The following is an 8,003-nucleotide window of genomic DNA, read 5'->3' as shown; positions in this document are numbered from 1 at the left end:
ACCAAATAGTAAAAAAAGTCTCTTCTGAAAATAGCGTTACAGTTCGACTTGCCATAGCCTTTCCAGTTTTTCACTCTTTGGATTTAGGACAGATGGAAGGTTTTATGTAGAAGAAATGCATGCTTTTGTTTCTTGAAGATAGACTCAAATTTATTTTTGTTAAGAGTGAAATCACTCTTTCAGATGATGAATTAAGTTCCCCCAAAGTAACTTGAAGCATTTCTAAGCTATGAAAGTCTCTGCTGAATAAATCATTTTGCAACCTGTTTTAACTTGAAGGGTCACAATATATTTTTTTTAATTCCTGTAAATTCTAGTGCATAAGTGTAAGTTCAAGTGTGATTCCAGAGCCCAGATTTAGCATTCTGATTGCTTAATTTAATTTGCATTAGAGAAAGGCTTCATTTTAGTTTACACACTTTATGTAAACTTTAGTCACAACTATGGCAGCTGACAAACAGGTTCTCTGTCATTCTTTTTTTTTTTTTTTTTGAGGAAGATTAGCCCTGAGCTAACATCTGCTGCCGATCCTCCTCTTTTTGCTGAGGAAGACTGGCCCTGAGCTAACATCCGTGTCCCTCTTCCTCTACTTTATATGTGGGATGCCTACCACAGCATGGCTTGCCAAAGTAGTGCCATGTCCGCTGCCAGGATCCGAACCGGCAAACCCCAGGCCGCCAAAGCAGAAGGTGCGCACTTAACCGCTGCGCCACCAGGGTGGCCCCTCTTCTGTCATTCTTAATCTGTCTTTAGTTCTAAAAGAAAAGAAATTCGAGGCCTGCCTGGTGGTGCAGTGGTTAAGTTTGCATACACCGCTTTGGCGGCATGGGGTTTGCTGTTTCAGATCTCGGGCACAGACCTCCACACCATCTATCAAGCTATGCTGTGGCAGGCGTCCCACATATAAAGTAGAGGAAGATGGGCATGAATGTTAGCTCAGGGCCAATCTTCCTCAGCAAAAAGAGGAGGATTGCTGGTGGATGTTAGCTCAGGGCTAATATTCCTCAAAAAGAAAAATTTAAAAAAGAAAAGAAATTCCAAAGATAACAGCATATATTAACTGCCATGCTCACTTTATATAACAAGACATTTTGCGTAGACAATTTAATGCATTACAGTGCTGCTCAGCAGAAATGAAAAATGCAGATCTCCTTAATATATTTCTTCGTTTTATCTTTTTTTGCTCAGTCTTTTAAGAATTACTTGCAGACATCCAGACATTGTAAAATTGTGGGTTCCTAAGCTTTTCTTAAGAATTTTGAGCGTTACTACAGTGGATCCTTTCTAATTTAGAGATTCATTTTAGGGGGGTTTAGATTATTCAGGATTTTCACACTTTTTAGATTCTGAGTTATGATTTTTATTTCTAAAAACCCACGATTACAAGACAAATCTCAAATTGAATTGTGAATTCTTTCAGCCAGAGAAAACAAGATAAGCAACTGAAATTCAGTGGCGGTCAGTTCATAGATTGACATTTTGCTCTTCATGACTTCTGACTTAATTGCGCTGGAAGATGGCTTCTGCAGCGACAGGGAACTTGTCCAGTCAGGAATCAGATAGAGGCCTTCGAGGAGGCAGCAGCAAGAGGGAGATTCCTGTGCCCTCAAACTCTTGTCTATTTGAACAGAGTTTATGTATAGGATTCTTAAAAAGTCTTTATTGTAGGGTTTAATAGTTTGGGTTGTAAATATTTTGGATGATTAAATTACTGATGCTTAGAAAAATTTAATTGCTTTTAAATACTAGTTGCAAATTGTTTCTAGGTTGCCTACAGTTTAAGTTACTAAATTTAGAAGTTAAATAAGGATTTTATAAGGACATACAGAGACTCTTACAGGCTGAGTTCTTCAAGGCCACAGCTGTGTCTTACGGTTTCTGCACACTAAGTGTAGGACCACTGGCACACAGTTGGCGTTCAGTAAGTGGCTATGGAATAAAGTTATGGAGTATTGCGTGTTATCTGTCCAACTATAGAGGAATAACTCAGAAGATTTACAATAGTTACTTTTTCTGGAAAGTAAATCATCTCTGTTTGTTCACCACGTATAGGCAACGTACCTTCTGCCTCTAGACTTTTATTTTTTATAACACTAAATTTTACCTCAGATTTGTTTCTGATTACATATACTACATCTGTATAATAATAAAAGTTGTTCTTTAAACTTAAGTTCTCCATCTAGGAAATGATTTCCTGTGAAGTTACCTGTTTTTTTAGGCAAATGTGGACTAACAGGTTATCATTACTATTTAAGATTAGACATTTGTTTGCTTTTTGCCTTCTTAGGCTTCTTTGTAAATATTTTGTGACTATAACTATAGTGGTGTCCATTCTGGATAATGTATAGAACTTTAAAACAAAGATGGACTTTTTGCCTCAACTTTTTCTTAGAAAATTTTAATCCTAAAAAAATTGTAAGAAAAAACAATGAGCACCCGTATATCCTTGACCTAAATTTACCTATTGGTAGCATTTTACCGTGTTTGTTTTACCACTCTCTCTGTATTTTTTCTTTTTTTCCTGAATGATTTGAAAGTTATTTGCAAACATGCAGATTAATCCCATAATTCAGCTTAATCCCATAAATGCTTCAGTTTAATCCTCTAAAACAAGAGCCTTCTTTTATAAAACCACAGGGCAATTATTGAATTCAGGAGATTAATATTAAGACAGTACTATTTAGAATGTTAACTGTCCTTATTCAGATTCCCACAGTTGTCCCAGTAGTGTCTTTTATAGCTGGACTTTTTCCTTCTTAAAATTCAAAGATCGTTCTTTGCATTTAGTTTTCATGTTTCTTTAATCTCCTTTAATCTAGAATAGTTCCCTAGATATTGCATTTCTGAAGGATGTAGGCCAATTATTTTGCAGAATGTCCCTCAATTTGGGTTTGTCTCATTTCCACATGATTAGATTTAGATTAAACATTTTTGACAAGAATGCTACAGAGAAGGCACAGCATCAGGAGACGCTGACGTGAGTTTTCCTATCACTTAGTTAACGTAGGATTTACCAGAATGCCCCACTCTAAAGGTACCATTTTCTCTTTGTACTTCGTAAGTGAACTCTGTACATCTTTGAGACAGTGTGAATATCCTATCCTGGAATGGTCTTCTTCCCCAACAGTGGTTTTAGATCCATTGGTAATTTTTGCCTAAATCAGTTATTATTTGGTGGTTGTGCTTGAAAACTATAAAATTGTTTTGGCATGAATTTCACTCTAAAATAGAATGCTGTGCCACATAGCCACCACTCTCATCTTTTCAGTGTGCTTTCTAATCTATAAATGGATGACTAAGTAAATGGTTGGAGCTCTTTCACAGATTTGAATAGTTATAATGAGTATACTATGTGTGGTCTACTTTTTTCACTCAATATTGTCATAAAAACATGTTTTACATAGTTTATATGTTTCAATTCTTAAAAGCTTTAGACTCAGAAAACTAGAGCTGAAAGGCTAAGAAGAATTTATTCATAAATGTTAAATATCTTACACAGTTCCCACGGCTTCGCACTAGCGAAGCTGAAATATGACTTTAGATTATACTATTCCATTTCCTTTAATCATCATCATTATCACTGGGATACTTTTGAAAGCATACCCAAATCAGTGGAATATTTGGAATGCCTCTTTGCTACAGACAAATTTCTTGAGGAAAAAAACTATTCAAAATTCTAGACAACTTTTTTTGAAGAGACTGTCATCATTTTAAATTACCTCCCCAGGGCCTTTCATCTTTAAGAAAGTGGTGTATTATTAATAAAAGAGTTTTAGGGGCCGGCTCCGTGGCCAAGTGGTTAAGTTCGCACGCTCCGCTGCAGCGGCCCAGGGTTCGGATCCTGGGTGCAGACATGGCACCGCTCCTCAGGCCACGTTGAGGCGGCTTCCCACATCCCACAACTAGAAGGACCTGCAGCTAAGATATACAGCTGTGTTGGGGGGGGGGGGTTTGGGGAGATAAAGCAGGAGAAAAATAATAAAAAAAATAAAGGATTTTTAAATAAATGTCTGTTAAAATTACCCTATTAGTTTCAGGTCACATACCAAGACTGTTACCTAGATTAACACAGCCAATAATTAGATAGAATTGTTCTTTTCGTGTATTAGATGTTTAATTTATAATACACTTCAGATCTCAGTTGCTATGATATTCCATGTTCATTTTCAGACTTAGAATAGAAAATAGTTTTGTTTTTTAAAATTATATTTTAACTAGTAAAAGATAGACATTTGTTTACTTAATTATTTAAGGTTGTATTTATATTATGCAATATATACGCTGATATATAATATATTAGACTATATGGCATTTACTGTTTTCCAGCCCTTCTTCTAAATGCTTTACAAATATTCATTGATTTAATACTTTTAACCCTTCTTAACAATCCCATGAAGTAGGATTTCCTGTGGAAGAAGTTGAGGCACAGAGCACTAAAGTGACCTTCCAAGTTAACAGAGCTGGGAAGTGTCAGGATTTGCACCAGGCGGTCTAGCTCTGGCTTTAGGACTCTGAAACCCTACTCCGTGCTGCCTCTTAACCACTGCTATTCTCATGCCACGACGCCGATCACATCCATAGTTTAGTGTTCAGCTTTAGGAATATAAGTCCTGATTATTGTTTAAGTCTATGTGGGAAATACCTGCTTCGCAGTAGTCCTCCTTGGGATATAGTTTACAGGAACCCCCTGTGAAATGGGTGCCGCCTATATAATGCTTAAAAGATTATCTGGTGGATTCTAAGTATCTGACATGAGTATGAAGATTAGTAGAAAGCATTGTTACTCCAAGACCTAGCAAATTGTCTCATCAAACATGGAATCCTGTGGGTGGTGGCCATACAAGGCATGGAATCAAGATTGAGACAGTTTAGGTCTGGAATAGATAAAATGAATTAGTCTTGGGGATCGGTCCCATAGCCGAGTGGTTAAGTTCGCGCGCTCTGCTGCAGGCAGCCCAGTGTTTCATCGGTTCGAATCCTGGGCGCGGACATGGCGCCGCTCATTGAGGCGGCGTCCCACATGCCACAACTAGGAGGACCCACAACTAAGAATATACAACTATGTACCGGGCGGCTTTGGGGAGAAAAAAGGAAAAAAATAAAAATCTTGGAAAAAAAATGAATTAGTCTAAGTTTAAAGATGAAAGAATGATTTGAATTAGAGAAAAATTTAGTCGTGTTTATGCAGAATAAGTTAGAGATCTTGGACAACTTGAGTGGGAAACCAAAAAATATCCTGCCCTGGACAGGAGAGGAGAGTCTGTGAGAGGTGCACGTGGTTGCCAAAAAGAGTTTGTTTCTTTTAATTATCTTTCCTCTCTTTAATTCCATACTCACCAAGCAATTGACACTGATTTGCTTTCCCAGAAACACAAATACCTTGGTATGAGAGGTAATGAAGCAATTAGTCTCCTAGAACCCTTGTAAATTAGCAAATTGAAGTTCTTGTCTAAAATTTAATTTCGTGTGAACCTAATTATCCTTGGCTACTTTTCATTTCTGGATGAGTTTGTATGCTTTGGGTTGTCAGTGCCAAATTTGTTACTCTTTGTTAGGATATTTTCAGACCAGAGGGTATACAACATCTGTTTCTTCTGATTTGGATGTTTTGTTGTTTTATTGTTAAATGTCTTATATTTTAAATTGTACGTCAGGTAAGGTATAGTTAGTGTATAGATGTTTTATTTTACTTTAAAATGAACTTGGGGAACTTTAAGTACATACTTGAAGAAAGGCGGTTGCATTTGCACAGACCATATGCACCAGCCCGCTTTCACTACTAGGGTGAGCAATAGCACGTCATATGCAATAGCGTGAACTCTAAAAATGAAAATTGCACCATTTTCAACAGTGATTGGTGCATGCTTCCCTTGGGAAAATTTGGAAGCCTAAGGCTTCTATAACCTTTGGTATAAAGCTTTTAATTTGTTTATACGTTGCCTGTCAAAGAGAAAGGTACAATAAAATAGTATAATGGAAATAGAAAATTAGGCCCACAAAAGGTGAATATAAATAAATGTCGACTGCAAAAGTCAACAAATCTTTTCATTTAAACTCACAAAGATTCTACCTGATTATATATTTTAAACTTTTAAAGGGTCCTCCTCTTTTTTCTCTCTCTCTTTTTCTTTTTATTGCGGACAGTTTCAAACATACGGAAGTAGACAGAAGAATATAATGAATCCCATATGCATATTACCCAGCTTCAACATTAATCAGTATTTTCCCAATCCTGTCTCATCTGTGCCTCCACTTACTTTCCCTTCCCCCATTATCCCAGACATCAGATAATTTCATTTCCTAATATTTCAGTTATACATTTATTTTTACAAGTTATTTGAATCAGGACAAGTAAAGTTTACACATTGTGGTGATGGTTGACAAGTCTCATGACTTTTAATCTATAGGTTTCCTTACCATCTCTTGTTTTTTTCTTTCTTGCATTTACTTGTTAAAGAAATTACATCATTTGCCCTGTAGAATTTCCGGTCTGGGTTACCACTGAAAATCATGTGATAACTCAAGTCACTTAACCATTTTTCTCTTTGAACTATTATGAACTTTCCATTTATACAGGAGGTCATGACGACATTTTCCCTTTGCACAAATGCTTTTCCATTAGCTTATGAAGGTTGCAAATGTTCAATTATTACAGTGGTCATCTAGTTCAGAGGTTGGCAAACTGTGGCCTCTGGGCCAAATCTAGTGGACTGCAGTGTTTATATGGCTTGCAAGCCAAGAATGTTTTTTATATTTTTTAATGGTTAGGAAAAAAAAGAGGAATAATATTTCATGACACATGAAAATTTTATGGAATTCCAATTTCAATGTCTACCACCACCTGGTGGCTAGTGGGTCATGTGTGCAGGCAGTTGCAGGGCCAGGCCCCATAAGTACCACTGTTCCCAAAGGACCACAACGTGAAATAGCAAATAAAAGGCACCATGACAAGTTGAGAGAGGCACTGTGGAAGAAAGGAAAAAGTTTTATGTGTATGACCTTTCGTGGCACTTTTCCCTTGCGTTTTGAACAAGGGGCCCCACATTTTCATTTTGCACTGGACCTCACAAATTATGTAACTGGCCCTGCCTGCATTTTCCTTGTTCAAAGTGAGTATGTTAATATCTGCCCCTGAGATTGCTGTAAAAATTAAATAAAATAAGAGGAAAGAATCACACTATGCCTGGACCTGGATTTGTACAGCACTTCAGAGTTTACATGTCGTTTCAAATACATAAGCTTGTTGCTGGGCCTGAAGCGTTGAGATGGGTCACGTAAGTATTATTCCAGATTCGTGGCTGAGAAGAACAAGGCCCGGGAAGTTTATTGAGACTCAAACCCAGATGGAGGCAGTTCAAGTAGTGCCAGGCTTCTGTTCAGAGGCTTAAATATGACCAGAAGAATCAACAGCTTGATGAGGGCATTGTGACAATGGTGCAGGTGGTTTTCTATCAGGGTTGGCATGAAACAGGACATGCCTAGTTTATGCCAGGATATCCAGGAACTTCAGACTCAAGTAAACCACATGTCGTGGAGCCAAGTATGAAGATGAATACAATGTGGTCCCCTCCTTCAAGCATCTCCCAGTCCCTTGGAGAAGCCAAGATATGTACACTGCAAGCAAAAGGATAAAAAAGCGTCAAGTGCCCTAAATGCTATAGGAGTTGCGAGGAGGGCTAAGGTCCCTCCCAGTCAGGGGGTCAGGGAAGGCTTTATGGAGGAGGTGGCATTTGAGTTTTGCCTTATAAGATGGGCAATTGTTGAAATATCGAGGTGAGAGGGAATGACACTTCCAAAGAAAGGAAACAGCATAAGCAAAGTCAAAAGCAAGGTCCAGGTGTGCTGCAGAGCAGCACGTGATTCAGGGGCAGAATCAGTTCGAACTACTGCTAAGTACCTGCCGCCAGTTTGGGGCTGTGAAGGGCAGATTGTGCAAAAGGAGGGACACTCTGAGGTACTGCCCCTCAAGTTATCAAGATGAAGTCACTGTTTAGTCAGAGCTC

This window comes from Equus asinus, chromosome 13, assembly GCF_041296235.1.
Source record: "Equus asinus isolate D_3611 breed Donkey chromosome 13, EquAss-T2T_v2, whole genome shotgun sequence".
Classification (NCBI taxonomy): Eukaryota; Metazoa; Chordata; class Mammalia; order Perissodactyla; family Equidae; genus Equus; species Equus asinus.
This window is presented reverse-complemented; position numbering follows the sequence as displayed.